Source organism: Sminthopsis crassicaudata, chromosome 6 (genome assembly GCF_048593235.1).
Source record: "Sminthopsis crassicaudata isolate SCR6 chromosome 6, ASM4859323v1, whole genome shotgun sequence".
NCBI lineage: Eukaryota > Metazoa > Chordata > Mammalia > Dasyuromorphia > Dasyuridae > Sminthopsis > Sminthopsis crassicaudata.
The window spans coordinates 104,303,625-104,321,468 of record NC_133622.1 but is presented as its reverse complement, the minus strand read 5'-3'; positions in this window follow the sequence as shown (position 1 = coordinate 104,321,468).

Below are 17,844 nucleotides of genomic sequence, written 5' to 3'. Positions count from 1 at the left end.
ACGGAATTTTTTTCTAATCATTTGCCATGATATTCTATTTTGTTAAATATCTTGTACTGATAATTGTATGCATCTAGCCTGGCTTTCTCTATGAGAATGTACTCTGAATAGGGCTTTAGCTAGAAGTTCTAATAGATGCTAATTCAAAGAATATTTTGAATCTGGTACAACTCTCAAGTAGAATGCTGAGGGAAACCCAGGTTACACACAAATAAGTAAAATATAAAATACATGAAATCAAAGAACAATGAAATGGTGCAAAATAGTATCATTTCAGAGGAAGGAGAACCACTTCCAGCTGGTGACAGTTAGAAGGTGAGTTAGTAAAAAAGGGAATCTTCCTAGAGGAAGTGACATTTGAACTAGTCTTAACAGGAAAGAGTTCATTCCTCGTTTCATTTTCCTTCTCTTTAATAGAATATTTTCCCCTTAAAGCTTATGGAAGAGTTAACAGTTGTAACTCAAAATAAATGGGAAGAGGAAAAAAAAAAACATGAATTAACAAGCCATACGGGACCAAACTTGATATTAGATGCTTTATTGTTTCTGTTACCCTGAGTCACCATCACCCACCCACACATAACTGCAAAGTAACATTTGGAAGCACAGAAGGACTTAAAGATGTTTTTATACATATGTGCATATAATATATGTATTTTGAAATGTCGATTTTATATGCCATTTGAAAACATAACCTTTTAATTCTGGGGGCTGGAGTAGATCTGTTGTGCCTACAAGGACAATGTTTGGTTTATTTTGAATTTCCCAAAATTGTGCTTTATCAAAAATGAGTCCCAAACAATGTACACTTTCATCTTCAATGTGGCTGCCCTCTGTTTTATTTGTCTCTATTTGTCTTGCTTTTCTCCCTCTTCCTCCCACTTCTTATGTCCCTGTCATGCTGCCTCTCTTTATATAGCACCCAATTGCTCTCACATTCATGTTCATACAGTATTTCACAAAATGTGCTTTCTTCATTCAACCCTGACAGATATCATTGTTCCCATTTTATTTCATTTCTCTAACAATCTCATTGGGTTTTCTTCCAAACTTCCAAACTGTTTCCCCTCTACATAATTTTGTTTCTTAGTTCCAGCACTTGCTGGTTGTATTATCATGAGGTAAGTTAGATGGCACAGTGTCCAGAATGGAAACACACACACACACACACACACACACACACACACACACACACAAACCAAAGATCAAAGCCTATCTCTTGGGTCTTCATGGCCTCAGAGAGGAGAAGGCCATAAGGCCTTTCTCTATAAAGCTTATTCTCTTACCAGACTTCCATGGTTTAAGATATCACAAGACCCTCACACAGAATTCTTTGCTAAATGTCAAGCCTCACTTGATAAAATTTTGCATGAAAAGCTGGTTACATTTTCAGGTTTCTGTAAATATACCTCTGAGCATAGTACATAGCTAGGAAATAACTCATTAAGATTTAGAGGTTGAGATTTAGACAAGTACAGGATAGGATAAACCAAGATTAGGCACATCAGGGTTTAAGGTACAAGTTTTTCCAGGAAAAATACATAATTCAGAAAGCCTAAAAGGTAAGGAAGTAATTATAAAGATATTTTAAATTGTTTTTGTTTTTCTAAGGCTATGAGGGAGATGTGTGGGAGGCTTACAATCACACTGAGCAGATAAGGAAAAAAAGTGTGAAAATGTTAAGTGGGCCAATGATCATAATAATAGTAGATATAATAGCTCACATTCCAATAGCATCTTAAGGTTTACCAAAAATATACTTTCTTGACACTAAAGTTGGTGTAGTATATTGGAAAGGGGTCAGAAGACTTGAGTTCAAATACCACCGCTGGCATAGTAATAATCTATGTGACTTTAGAGAAGTCTCAATTCTCCAGTATTCTGTTTTCTTATTTAAAATGAGAGGATTGAACCAAATGGTCTCTGAGTTCCTGGGTGTGATACTATAATCCTGTGAGGCAAATGGTGTAAGCATTATTATCCCCAGAAAAAAATTAGGTTGAAGCTGAAATGACTTACTCAAGGAAGAAAATAAACACTAAGCACCTACAATGTGTCAGGCACTGTGCTGAGGACTTTGCAAATATCTCTTTCTGTATTCACAACATCCTGGCAAGCAGATTCTATCATTATTTCTATTTTACTGTTGCAGAAATTGAAACAAGCAGAGGTTAAGTAAACTGCAAAATATCACACAGCTGGCAAGCATTTGAGACTGAATTTGAATTCAGGTTCTGGACACTGTGCCATCTAACTTACCTCATGATAATACAACCAGCAAGTGCTGGAACTAAGAAACAAAATTATGTAGAGGGGAAACTGAGACTTGGTGAGCTTTGAAAGATTATGAGGGAAATCTCTAAAATTCTGAATTTCCCAAGAATGGGTGTTAGCCAGGTTTGTATTTTTAGGTTGGTATTTATATTTTCTTCAGGGCCTCTTTGGGACTCTTGAAAAAGGAGTCTCCTTTCAGGACACATCAAGCTTCAAGCTTCTTTAGGATTCTTCAATTTTCATTTCTTTGGACAATTCTGTTGTCTAGCTTCATGAAGAAAGATAGAAAAGACCAACTCGACTTCAGAGTGTTGAATGAGAAGACTCAGGGAAGATAGAAGAAGAACTGGCAGAATCCATCACGTCTCCATCACCATCTTGCTGTTCCAGAAACCTTGGTAAGTTTCCCGGTCAGTGAGATCCAGGTAACCATCTCTTGGTTGAGCTTCAGGGCTGGTTAGCCTCCCCTCCTATAATATGAGAATTTCAGGGAGAGCCTTCTTAGAGGAGAATGTTCTCCCCACACTCTCCCCAAAAAGAAGCTAATCTTTAGTTTTCTGAGAGAAGATATTGATGGGGGTTGAGGTCTCTTTAAGATTCCTTTTTAATTGCCCAACCCATGGCTGACCTTGATTCACAAATCCTGGTCAAAGGCACCCTTTGAATATCCAGGCCCAAACCCACTACCAGCTCAGCTTCCCCAGCCCTCACCTGATCTGAGCTAACTGAAAAGCCCGCCAAGAACTTGGAATTATCCACAATCTTTTGGGTATAAAAGAGGTGAGCCGGAACTCCCTCTTCGTAGAAGCCCTCCCCGCCAACACATGGTATCCTTCCAGCCATGTAAGGGTTCCTGCCCACCCAGCGGCCACCTCTGGCCCTGACGTCTTTCTAACTTAACTTTACTTCCAAATTCCTACAATAAACCTTTTATTTATCAATCTAGGTTTTCGGGCCTGTAAATTCATTTACAGGGGACACTGTGCCTCATGGGATTATCTATGTGCTGAAAAATGGGGTTCCCCCTTTCCTTTCCCTCATTCATTAATATTACTAAGCAGCTGTTATTTTTGGAGAGAAGATCACATGGCCCTGAGATGGAAAAGCAGGACTAATGCAGGATATAGAGAAAGAAAAGAAATAGACTTTGCCTTCCACTATTCCTGTAATTTATTTAAAGAACGCAGGTCTCATAGGAAGGCTGTTGTTCCCCTGAAACCCTAATTTCATTTTCCTTCTACAGCAGATATTCTTTTTTTTTTAATTTTTTATTATATATATATTTTTTATAATATTATCCCTTGTATTCATTTTTCCAAATTATCCCCCCCTCCCTCTATTCCCTCCCCCCGATGACAGGCAATCCCATACATTTTACATGTGTTACAATATAGTCTAGGTACAATACATGTGTGTAAATACCATTTTCTTGTTGCACAATAAACTTTAGATTCCGAAGGTACATGTAACCTGGGCAGACAGATATTAGTGCTAACAGTTTACATTCACTTCCCAGTGTTTCTTCTCTGGGTGTAGTTGTTTCTGTCCATCATTGATCAGCTGGAAGTGACTTGGATCTTCTTTATGTTGAAGATTTCCACTTCCATCAGAATACATCCTCATACAGTATTGTTGTTGAAGTGTACAGTGATCTTCTGGTTCTGCTCATTTCACTCAGCATCAGTTGATTTAAGTCTCTCCAGGCCTCTCTGTATTCCTCCTGTACAGCAGATATTCTTAACTTTTTCTTTTTCTTGGATCCCTTTGGCTAGATGGTGAAGTCTATGAACCCCTTCTAAGAATAATGGTTTTCAATGCATACGTTAAAATATTGTTTATTGAGGGTGGGGAGGATTTGGGGGACAGGGATTGGGAGTTAGCTTGCTTTTGATGTTTGGTACCACCAACTATCTTTGCACATTTTGAACTGAATGTCAAAATTGTAAGCATCTCAAACTCTACATGTCCAAAACAGACTTCATCATAATTTTTCCTTTCAGCCTAACCTGAGTCATGAGTATCATTTGTGGAAACAGAAGAGTTTTTGATGGCAATTAAACATCAGGTTATTGCCACCAGAAACTCTAGAGGGTTATCTCTATTGATGGGAACTCTAAACTAGCTTATTCTGTCCCCTTATCAGGAAATACTAAAATGATCTCATCCTGTTCCTATCATCAATCATAATCACAGAGAGCCATCTACATCCAGAGAGAGAACTATGGGGACTGAATATGGATCACATCATAGTATTTTCACCTTTTTTGTTGTTATTGTTGTTTTTTGCTTATTTTTTTTCTCATTTTTTCCCTTTTGACCTAACTTTTCTTGTGCAGCACGATAAATGTAGAAATATGTTTAAAAGATCTGCACATGTTTAACCTATATTGGATTGCTTGCTGTCTAGGGAAGTGGGGAGAAGAAAGAGAGAGAAAAATTTGGAACACAAAATTTTGCAAGGGTGAATATTGAAAATTATCTTTGCATGTATTTTGAAAAATAAGAAGCTATTATTATAAAAAAATTATATACAAAAAGATCACTTTTCCCAGATTGTCCTATTAGCATAGGTAAAACAGTCATGATATAAACTCTAAACCAGCCCATTCTGTTTCCCTTGTCAAGAAATGCTATGTGTCAGTTATCTCAGACTGTCTTATTAGCATATAATGATATGAAGCCAGAAATCTTAATCAACTCACCTATTTGTAAGTAACTAATCCATCCACAACTAGTCTCCATCTTCAGAGACTGTCTTGATTAGCACATCATCTTTAGCTGAGTTTGGAGCCTGGTCAATCACACTAGGCTTCTCCTTGATCCCTCCCTGACCTCTCCCCTAACTCCTTCCCCAATCCTTCCATTCTTCCCTGCATCCTTTCCTTATTCCTCCTCTACCTGAGGCTTTGGAAGCAAGTTGCTTAATCATTATGATTCTGTCCTGTTTAATCATATTTAGTTAAACTAGTTACTTCACATAATAAATGACAAATCTTTGTAATCTGTGATAAATGCTTATGTTTTGATTGTTTCATGTTGTGTTCAAACCATTATGCCCTCCCAAATCTCCTTCATATTTCTGCTTCATTATGGAACTCGGCTTTTAGTGGTCAATATATAATTTATTCAAACAAATGATAGTTTGTTACACATGACTATGGGATATATATATATGCATATATATATATATATAAAATATATAAATATATATATATAAAATATATGGGCTATAAGAGTTTAGCATCTACTGAATAATATAAGATCTGGTGACAATAATTATGTAAACAGAAACTCACTATCATTCACAAGCTGCCAAACAAAAAATACAAATAGAGACCTCAAAACACTCTGGAGAGTTCAACCAATAAATTACAAGACAACCAAGCCATTATTATAGACTGAACTGGTACCTTAATTACTCAGACTTACTACTGACTCACAAAAAATCAAGAATATTATTTTTAAAAGATATTGTCATATCAAGAACTCATCTTTCATGTAAATTTACATAGAATAAAAAATATAGCATCCTGTGTATGGAGGCCAAATGATATGGGAATCCTAATGATATAGAAGGTTGATGTCATCCCTGTCTGCAACTGGGGCTACACAGGAGATACTTTCAGTTAGTCTACAAATGATACCTTTATTCAATTACAAAACTTCATAAACGTATTGAATATAATAATAATAGCTAACATTTATATGCCAGGCATTATGTTAAGACTTTACAGTTATTATTCCATTTGTTCCTCACTGCATCCCTAGGAGGTAGAAGCTGTTATTATCCTAATCGTATAGTGAGGACACTGAGGCAAAAAGACTTGAAGTAAACATCTGAAGTCAAATTTGAACTCAAATCTTCAAGCCTGGTGTTCTATCCACTGTGCCTGCAGGATAGCAACTTGTTGTCTGAGAACTATTTTTGTCTGAATCCCACTAAAAAAGGTAATTAATAATAATTATAGAGGTAATTAATAAAATGAAATGTTCCCAAAGATTTTTCAAGAACCCTACAGAAAATGAGCTTTCTTTTCAATGCTATTCATTCAATTTTTTTATCAATTATGTTATTCACAATTTTACTCAATTATAGAAAAGCAAGTTATTGCATTTACTTTTGCAATAGGCTGAAGAATATTAAATATAAAAGAAAAGCAGCAGACTATCACATTATTCCTATACCACTTTATCTGAATTGCCTTGAAAAGATGAGACAAGAAGGAAAGAAAGAAAAAAAGGCATAGTGATTTTTCCTACTCTTTTTTAAATTAATAGCTTTTTATTTTCAAAATATATGCAAAGATAGTTTTCAACATTAACTCACTCTTCCAATATCCTGTATTCCAAGTTTTTCTCCCTCCTCCTTTCCCTAGAAGGCAAATAATCCAATATATGTTAAATATGTGCAATTCTTCTATACTTATTTCCACAATTATCATGCTGCCCAAGAAAAAAATCAGATCAAAAAGGGAAAAAATGAGAAAAAAAAAAGCAGACAACAAAAAAGGTGAAAATACTATTGTGTGATCCACACTTAATCCCCACAGTTCTCTCTCTCCATCATTAATCCATTAGAATTGCCCTGAATCACCTCACTGTTGAAAAGAGCCACATCCTAGAAATCAGTGTGGCAGAAACTAGGCATCTGGAGGAAATTGGAGAATTGGATAATGACTTATAGTCTTATAAATTTGAGTCAATTCTCTATATATTTTAGAAATAAGGCCTTTATCAGAATGCTTAGATACAAAAAATTTTCCCAGTTTTCTGCTCCCCAAATTTAGTGTTTTTAAAGGGCGATGCGTCTTTTAGCCATTTCTACACTGATAGAATAATTAGAATCAGAGTATTATAGATTTAGAGCTGGAATAAACTTTGAGCTTGTAGCATTTCTCATGACCCCTGCTGTAGCTCAGTTCAGTTCAATAAACCAAGTGTTTTCTATAGGCAAACTGCAAAGACAAAGACCAAAGTACCATTTCTGTCTATATGGAATTTTCAATCTAGTCAGTAGGTAGAAATAAGTCATCTCATAATAAATAATAATAATTTATAATAGCTTGCATTTCATGTCATTTTATTCATATAACAACCCTGGGAGGGAGGTGCTATTATTATTTTCACTTTACAGATGAAGAGACTGAGGCAAATAGAAATTAAAGGATTGTCCAGGATCACACAACTAGTCCAAGTCTAAATTTGAACTGAGATCTTCCTGATGTTGCGCACTCAGCTCTCTGCTGCTTCAAATAAATATAAAGTATATTAAGTCATTTACTCCATATTCCCTTTGGAATTGTGAGTTTGAACCATGAACATGGGAAGTTTTAAATGGTTCTGTGCTGGTGAAGATGTGGATGCGGCATTAGAAAAGTGCAAAAGAATGAATAACCTATATCTTTTTAAATAGCTTTTTATATACAAAACATATATATGCATGGGTAATTTTTCAACATTGACCCTTGCAAAAACTTTTGTTTCATCTTTTCCTCTCCTTTCCTCTACCCCCTCCCCTAGATAGCAGGTACTCCCATGTATGTTAAATATGTTAAAGTAGATGTATAACCTATGTCTGATTGCTTATTATCTCAAAATGGGGAAAGGAGAGGAAGGGGAAAAGGGATAGAATTTGGAACAATAAACAAAAAAAAAGTTTTAAAAATTGTTTTAACATGTAATTGGGAGAAATAAAAATAAAATATATAATAGGGAAGGAAGGAAGGAAATGAGAAAGGAAGAAGGAAAGAAAGAGGAAGAAAGGAAGGGAGAATGGGTTTAACCTAAGTGGGATGGGGAGGGATAGCTGTGTCCTGACCTTCAGCATCTCATGCAAAGAATGGTATGTACAAAGCTGCAAAAAGTAGGTCAGAATGGCCTAGAAAATTCCAGGAAGGGAATCACTTTTGATTAAATGGGGGATGAGGAGATAGCTTTAGGAATAAGGGAATACCTGGCAAACACCTCGAAGTCTTCCTTCAAGGATTTTCACAGGTGACTTTGTGGAGATATGAACTCAACTTCAGCCTCACACAAGCCAAGAGACTGAGGGTTAGGAAAAGTAGGGGAGCCCAAGAGGGGAAGAACAGACAGGTTTATTCACTCTCTCAAACTGTCCTCCAACTTCTGCTCAAAACACATTCCTTATCCCCTTTCCCCCACCCCCAACCACCCCACCTCCTGTCATCTGGAGTAGTGTGAACTTTAAAAAAAAAGACAAAACCCAACAACAATGAGGGACCAGTGTTAGCAAAATAAACAACTTGATATTTCCCCGTAGTATATAATTTAAGTCAAAGCCTGACTCACTGAAATGGAATACCAAATAGCCCGGAGGCCGTAAACATCAGAGTAGACTTGCACCAGCTTCTCCAAACACCTTTGAACAAGTATGTTGACTCCCCTCAACAGCTGCATGCTTGATAGCTATTCCGGTGCAATTATGTCCAATTAATAATAGAAAGCTGGCAAATTGTTCTGGCTTTCATTTTGTGGCAGAAATGGGATCATAAGATTTAGAGCTGAAAGAAATTCTAAAGATGATAGAGTGCAATTCTTTCCTTTTGGAGGAGAAAAATGAGAGGGCCACAGAGTTCAGCTGTCTTTCCCAAGGTAACATAGCTGAGACCTCAGTATGCCCTGAACTAAGTCTTCTGCATCTAGATCCAGGATAATTATTTTCTTCTTGAATTTCCCATGTCATTGTGATCTGTTCTATGCACCTGGATTCTAGCTAGATTAGGGAATTCTAGGATTCTCTGAAAAAGGGATTATTCAATTACTGAAATTTGAAGGGTTACAGGCAAGGCCTAAGGCTATCTGGTGTTTTAGGTCTGTTATCAAAATGAAATCAAACACTCCTAGACATCCAACCATTAATAAGAAAGTTTATCAGTGAGATGATTCAGGTCCATTCCAGTAGACTTGTTATGAAGAGAGCCATAGAAGACTATGGGGACTGAATGTGGATCACAACATAGTATTTTCACTGAAAATGCTTGCTTGTTTTTTTCTTTCTCATTTCCCCCCTTTTTTATCGGATTTTTCTTGTTCAGCATGATAAATGTGGAAATATATTGAGAAGAATTGTACATGTTTAACCTCTGTTGGATTGCTTGCTGTCTAAGGGAAGGAGAGGGGGAAGGAAGAAGAAAAATTTAGAACACAAGGTTTTGCAAAGTTGAATGTTGAAAATTATCTTTGCATGTATTTTAAAAATCAAAAGCTATTATTTTTTTTAATGAAAAAGTTTATTTGGTCATTGCATAGAAAATATATGCAATGTTTAGGCAGACTGTTGATATTTAGTCATTTCAAAGGCCCTATCTAGAGATAATTCATTGATAATTTCACTGAATCCACACAGTGGCATACACCTGTGGTCACTACTTTCCATTGTTTTGTGAAGCGATACCTGTTTGTTCCAAAAAAGTATTTCTAAATATTTTAACCTGCTTATCATATGCATTCCATCAAGTCCCTTTGCCTTTTGAGAAGAGGAAATATTAGTCTCTGTATAGCTAATGAGGTGATGAGCTCTGCATTTCATTTACTTCATGTGTGTTTTTGTTTGGAAATTTTCTAGAGTCTTTGTTATTCTACTTTATCAGACCAAAAGTATATATTAGCATGCCTATTAATTGTTCTGGGTGTTCTTCCCATCAAGCTTTGGCCTCAAGTTGTCTCCTTAATAGGAGAAAGACCAAGGTATGTATATCACCTTAATCCACTGGTTCAATTTCATCTGTAGATTCAAGATCAAAGCCTTCAGTTACAATGATCATAGTTTTGTGATTTTGTATATGTATAGCAATTTGAATATAATTCAGCGAACATTTAGTAAGTGCATTTGTAGATAATTTTATTCTATTTATTATTTATGTTTTATTTATATATTATTTCTGTGGATTATTTATACAGTTAATTTATATTGCTTCTCACACTGTGTTATTTTTCAGCATCAGAACTACATGAGAATTGGATTTCATACTTCAGTTGCTTTTCTTTTAAATTAGTAACCCAAGGAGAACATCCTACTTTAGGGAGGCAGGCATCCATGACCCATGTCATTGAGAGGCTTACAGGATCATTGATTTATAGCTAGAAGGAACCATGGCAGTCCAATAATCCAACACTTTTATACAAGGAAACTAACCATCAGAGAAATTATATAGTTCATCTAAGTTCAGGCAAGTAAAAATAATAATAGTATTTGTATAGTGTTTATTATATGCCAGGAACTAGGCTAAGTGCATTCTAAGTATTCTTATATTTTAATCCTCACAACAACCCTGGAAGATAGATGCTATATTATCCCCATTTTACAGATGAGAAAACAGAGGCAAATAGAAGGTAAAATGACTTGACTAGGTTCACACTTCTCATATCTGAGGCTAGATTTAAATTTAGGCCTTCTTAACTTCAGATCCAGCACTCTATTTCCACAATTTTAAGTTGGCAATAGCAGAGTAGGATTTGAACATAGGTTCTTTGATTCCAAAGGCAGTGCTCTTTCCAGTATATCATCCTGCCTGCCATTGAGAGCTGCCTTAAGCATTAGGTATCTACTGCAGGGCTTTTTAACCTTTTCCCACTTGCAAGCCCTTTTCGTCAGAAAAATTCTTACATAACCCGGGTATATATGTATATAAAATAGGCATGCAAATCAAACATTCACTGATAATAAATCATAATTTCATGATCCCCACTTTCAGTTACAAGATCCCATATAGGATGTGAACCACAGTTTAAGAATCTGGGTTCTCTAGAGCAGTGGTTCTCAAAGTATAACTCAGAGACCCTGAGGTCTCTGAAACTCTTTCAGAGGGACTACAGATTCAAAATTAGTTTTTATTTCTGATATCTATTGATATAATCCACATAAATAAAATCTCTTTGGACAGATCCTCAATAATTTTTAATAATATAAAGATACTGAAAAAAAAATGAGAACCACTGATCTAGAGTAAGCCTTCTTAAATTTTTTCTACTCGTGACTCTTTTTCACCCAAGAAATTTTTACAAGACCTCAGGTCTATAGGTATATAAAATAGGTATACAAATAAAACATTTACTGATAATAAATCACAATTTCACAACCCTACATTCAGTTATATAACAGCATATGGGGTCACAATCCATACTTTAAGAAGCTTTGATCTAGAGTATGTAGGAGTAGAGTATGTAGACAAGGATGCCTATGGGAGATCTAGGGGTGCTAAAAAGATATCTATGGAATATATATATATATGTATATATATATGTATGTGTGTATATCATATTGTGATACAATATAATGGTATGATATATTTCATATTATGAAAAGGTATATATCATATTATGTATGCCTCATAATTTTGCCTGGATTTAGCCTCAAATCTACTATTTGGAATCACAGAATCTCAGGAGTAGAAGGAAACTCAGGGGTCATCTAGTTCTAACCTTAAGTGAAATAAAATCTATTGAAGGATATACCAAAGCTGTCTTCTGACCCCTGCTTCAAAACTCCATCTCACAGTGAGGAAAAAAGTCCTATTATGTGCCAGTGTGGTTTATCTCCTAAACTCAAGCTCTCAAAGATATTCCCAAACTGAAGTGTTCCAGTCTGGATCAGAGAAGTCCACGTGCCTGCCAAATATCATCTCCTCTGCTCTGAATTCAAAGCCCTTTACAAGAACCTGGTCAAGGTCAGAGATGCTCACCAGTTGACTACCAGGCATTGGCATTTCCCTACCTTGCCCATTCATGAAAACTTGTAGTTTCTATTGGAGACACTTTTTACCAACAGAAAATCAAAGTTTTCCATGGAATGAATGCTGAATTTGCACTCAAATAGGTTTGTATCCTTGTTCTGCAATTTACTTTCTGTGTAACTTTAGGTAAGCCACTTGCCTGCAGTTCTTAATCCATTAAAAAAAAAAAAAAAAAAAAAAAAAAAAAAAAAGATTTTCTGTGATATCCTCTAGTTCTGTATCTCTGATCCTGTGATCAAATTTAAATAGTACTTGGAATTACTACTCTGGTGCTCTAGAATAGTCCTAAAGAACTGAAGGGAACTGAATGATCACCTAGGAAATTGAGCTAATTAAGTACCTTACTCAAAGCATACAGTGTGGGGACCTACATCTTCTGATTCAGAGTCTAAGCTCTGGATATTTTCCTCTATAAAAATCTTTTATATTCCTGGACACCCTAAGGCAAATTTTAAGTACAGTCGTTGGTGATGCTATTATCCCCATTTTACTGATGAGAAATCAGAGGGTGAGCGATGAGTGAATTACCTAAGAACAAGTAGCTAATAAGCATTGGAGGTGTGTTTGAACTCCCCTCATTCAGACCCTCATTTACCAGTGCTACTGTGCTAGCTTCCCAGAGAGTTTTCATGTTATCCAGTCTCTCCATTCTAGTCTCCACATTGCTGACATTGCTAAAGCACAAGTCTGGCCATGTGCTTCTCTCATTCCCGAAGCATCTGAGGTTCCCTTTTGCCATTCAGATAAAATATCATCTCCTCTCTTCTGAATTCTAAGCCCTTCATAAGCTGGATCTAGCCTATTTTTCCAAACTGGTTACACATAATTCCCCCTCGATGCATTCCAAGCTGTGGCCACACTGGCCTATTTACTATTCCATCTCCTGACCTTTGTGTGAGCTCATCTCCATGCCTGGCATGCATATTTTCCCGTGTACCTCAATCTGGCAGCTCTTAGTTCACTTCAGGGTTCAGTTCAAGTGCCACTTCCTTCAAAAGGTCTTTCTTGATTCACAGGATAACATGAGCAAAGAATTAGAGGTGAAAGGAACCTTAGAGGTCACCTCTTCCAGGGTTTTTAAATCTTCTTATGTCATGAACTCTTGTACAATCTTGTAAAGTCTTTTATTGTTGTTGCTTTTCGGCCTTGCCTGACTACTCTTAGTGACTCCATTTGGGTTTTCTTGGCAAAGGTATTGGAGAGGTTTGCCATTTCCTTCTCCAGCTCATTCTATAGATTAAGAAAAGGAGGCAAACAAGATAAAATAATTTGCCCATGGTCACATGTAACATGCCCTCTTGGCAGTTACTATTACCAGTCTGTCCTAGGCCCAACAGAGTACCTTTAACCACTGACCTTTGCAGTGTCAACTCTACCCGGCTCGCCTCCTCTGAAGCCTTCAAAGGTCTCTGGCCCACGATTTCTTGAATAGTAGTTTAATAACCAATAACACGCTCAAGAAGAGCCACGTGTAATCTTAAAAGCCTTTATTATACCTACTCACATAATGCCCTGACTTGTTAACTCCCTAGTGAACACCTGAACTGAAGACCCACGTGTTCTCTACCAAACTCCTTACCTCTCTTGGCTATTCATCCGCTTGGCTCGGCTACCCCAGGTTAGGGAGCCAGGTTAAAGAGAGAGACTGCTGTCTGCAATGGGCTTATAAAGGGCCTGTGAAGTCACACACAGCCAACCAGCGAGAGAGCTGTCACCCATTACGAAGCTATCTCAATATAGCCAGGATCCCACCCACAGGGCAGTCCTATATCCACAGAGATTACTTCTGGGCCACTCAATCTCCTGTTGCACTGTGGCCGCCCATTTAAAGGATCCTTACAGTCACATAGCCAATAAGTATCTGAAACCAGATTTTTAACTCAGGTCTTGCTAACTCTAAAGCTGACCCACAAAGCTTATGATCCCCTTTTAGAACACTGCTTTTGAATGCACAAAATATAATGTGTAGGATAACAAAGGAAACCAATTATGATGAAATACAATTATCGGGACAGCTAGGTGTTACTGTGGAGTCAGGAGGAGGACCTGACTTCAAATCCAGCCTCTAACACTTTTAGCTGTGTGACCCTATGCAAGTGAATTAACTCCAATTGCCTTCAAAAAGAAATACACTCATCAAAATATTCTAAACAAAACAAGTTCATGGACCCAAAGTTTAAAAGTCTTGATCTAGTTCAATTTCTTCATTTTATAGATAAGAAAATTGAGACCCACAAGAAGACAGAGACAGAGAGAGCCAGAAAAAGAACACAGACACACAAAGACTGAGAGAAAGAGAGAGACAGAGAGACATAAAGAGAAGAGACAGAAACAGAGAGAGAGAGAGATAGAAAGAGCCAGAAAAAGAACAGACACACAGAGATAGAGAGACAGAAACAGAGAGAGAGAGAGAGAGACAGAGAGAGGATAGAGACAGACAGAGAGAAAGGCAGAGACAGAGAGAAGGAGAGCCAGAAAGAGAACACAGACATACAAAGATATAGAGAAAGAAAGAGACAAAGACAGAGAGAGAAAGAGAAAGACAGATGGAGAAACAGGTTTAGCTTAGGTCCTCTGATTGGAAAGGTTATAGAATTATTCATTATTCACTGTTTCACTCACCTAGTATTTTTTCAATATCCTGCTGTGACTTAGCTATAGATATATTGTATCCTTCCAAAAGAATAAGATACTTAAAAGCAAGGACTGTATCAGTTATGTTTGTATTTCATGTGCTTAGCACAGTGCCTGGCACGCGGCAGGTGCTTAATCAGCGCTGGTTGAACCCAAGTTCTCCAGACTTAAAGTCCGTGTCTCAATCCATTTTCCTACTATCTCGTTTGTTTCCTAACCACCGTTTATCTTTATCTTTCCGGGGAAAGAAAGAAGTCCTGCAATGATAGTCCCGTACGGCTAAGATTCTGACTTCTCCTCTGTAATGATTAATTGGCGGGTGAAGCAGCCAGAGCCCCCCGAGCCTTGTTTCCAGGGCTGCCCAAACTAGGAACGTCTCTGAAACTGTCAACACAGTCCGAGCCAAAGCAGAGAGGAGGCCCCGGTGATTACCTAGGAATCCCTGGCAGGGCACCCGGCCAACCTGGAGCAGCGCCAGCGCTGGGCGAGAGGGGGAGCGCAGGAATGCTGGGCTCCCTCCGCTCCAGCCGCCTCCTCCTCCTCTTAGAGCCTCAGTTCAAGCGGCACTTTCCCTGTTGGCCCATTGGATGCCACGTGCCGCGCTGTGGTTGGGGAGGGACAAAAGGGGAGCGCTGACCCTGCCTTGAAGGAGCTTGCAATCTATTCTCTCGGTCGTGCCCGTGCCTGTTGTCGCAGAAACTTACTAGTCAGAGATGGCGCAACTTCGGAAAACGTGTCTCAACTGCATTTCTGATTTTGCCCACAAAATCTGCTCTTCCCCCGACTCCCCTGATTCTCCGGCCAGTGCGCTGCGGTGGAAAGAATGGTGCTCTGAATTTATGACTTATTCAAGTTCATCTTTATGTGTTGCCTTCTCCTATTAAAATACAAAGTCCTATATCTTAAGTCTGGGAGAAGAGGGGGAAAGAAAAGAGAAAATATACGCAATAACTTATACATTTAAAAGGAATAACAAATTGTACATAATGGACTCGCAGTTTCATGTGGGATCATTTTTATTATATTTTATTATGAAAATGCTTCTTTCATTCCATAAATTAAAAACAAAATAAATATAAATAAATAAATAATTTCTGGTTCATAGGCTGCAAATGTTACCTGACCAACTTATTTCTGATTATCAATCAATAAATGTTTTTGCATGCTAATAAAATCAAATAAAACAAGTGCAAATATTTTCTTGCTTATATATTTGTCTACAGAACTCAGTATGACACCTGATATGTAATAAGTACTTAATGTATCTAGCTAGCTACCTACCTAACTATCTATCATATAAAGACAGGATTTGAACTCAGTGCTCCTGACTCTAGGGCTGGTGCTCTTACCATCGTGCTATCTAGCTATGCCTTCCCATCCCTGACATTTATTTTTTTAAAAAAGGATGCTACCAACTGGGTATAGATTTTTAGAATTTCTGTCTTACTTATTACTCTTCTAAACCAAATTATGTCTTGGATTCAAATGCCATCAAAGTCCAATGGAGTTCTTCCTTCTTTAAAAAAAAGATGGCAATATATATGCATGTAATATGGAGGCTGTATTGAGAGTCAAAATAAAATGTGATTGCAGTGGTCCCCGGCAAATGCTAATAGAAGATGGAGGAAAAAGAGAATCACTTTCAACTTGGTGAATATTATCTTCCATCTGGTAAAAGTTGAGAAGTCCATGATTCATAAAATGAATTGGTTTAAATTCCTTTATTTTGATGAGGAGAATCAAAGAACAGAATCTCCTAGTTGCTCAGGCTCTCAACAGCTATTTAATCCAACTTGGAAAATATTCCAAATCACATCACTTATTGGTCAATCAGATTTGGCTTGAAGTCTTTCTCAAAGGGAAGACTTCTATGATTTTGTTTTGAGATACCTTGAATTATAAGGGAACTTCTTTACATGGAACTCAAATTGGCTTTCATATAATTTCCACCTTTTGTTTCCAGTTCTATCCTCAAGGGGCTGAACTTTTTTACGTGAAAGGCCAAGCAGAATGAATCTAATTCCTCTTCTACATGATAGCTCTTCAAATATTTAAAAAACATATGTGTGTGTGTATATATATATATTTATATTTATAATATATATATATATATATATATATATATATATATATATATATGTGTGTGTGTGTGCATCACTAAATCTCTTGTTTTTCAGGATAAACATCCACAGTTCTTTCAACCAGTCCTTATATAACATAACCCCATGCGCTTGGAATCATTAGCTTGGGTTGTCCTCTTCTGGAAACATTCCAAATGGCCAATACTTTCCTCAAATAGAGCACTTATAAGTGATTACAAGCAGAGCAGCTAAGTAGCATAATAGCTACAGTACTAGTCCTGAAGTCAGGAGAACTTGAGTTCATATCAGACCTCAGACACTAACGATGTGACCCTGGGCAAGTTAACTTCATCCTGATTGGCTCTAAAACAAAATTTTAAAAATTACTTTTAAGTTTAAAAATACAAACTATTTTAAACTAATTTTTAATTAAAGCTTTTTATGTTCAAAATATATACATGGATAATTTTCAGTGTTCACCCTTATCTTGTGTTCTATTTTTTCTCCCTTCCCCCCACTCCCTCCCCTAGACAGCAAGTGATTCAATATATGTTAAACATGTGCAATTCTTCTATAAATATTTCCACAAATATCATGCTGCACAAGAAAAATCAGATCAAAAAGGGAAAAAATGAGAAAGAAAACAAAATGCAAGCAAACAGCAACAAAAAGAGTGAAAATACTATGTTGTAGTCCACTTTCAGTTCCCACTGTCCTCTCTCTGGATATAGACGGCTCTCTTCATCACAAGACCATTGGAACTGGCCTGAATCATCTCAGTGTTGACAAGAGCCATGTCCATCAGAACTGATCATCATATAATCTTGCTGTTGCCATGTACAATGATCTCCTGGTTCTGCTCATTTCACTTAGCACCAGTTCATGTAAGTTTCTCCAGACCTCTCTGAAATCATCCTGCTGATCATTTCTAATAGAATAATAATATTCCATAACATTCATATACCACAACTTTTTCAGCCATTCTCCAGTTGATGGGCATTCACTCATAAATTAATTTTTTAAAAAAGAACTGAACATATCATTCCAGCTAATTAAGAATGTGGTTAAGGTAGGATTTGAACTCAGGTCTTCCTAATTACAGA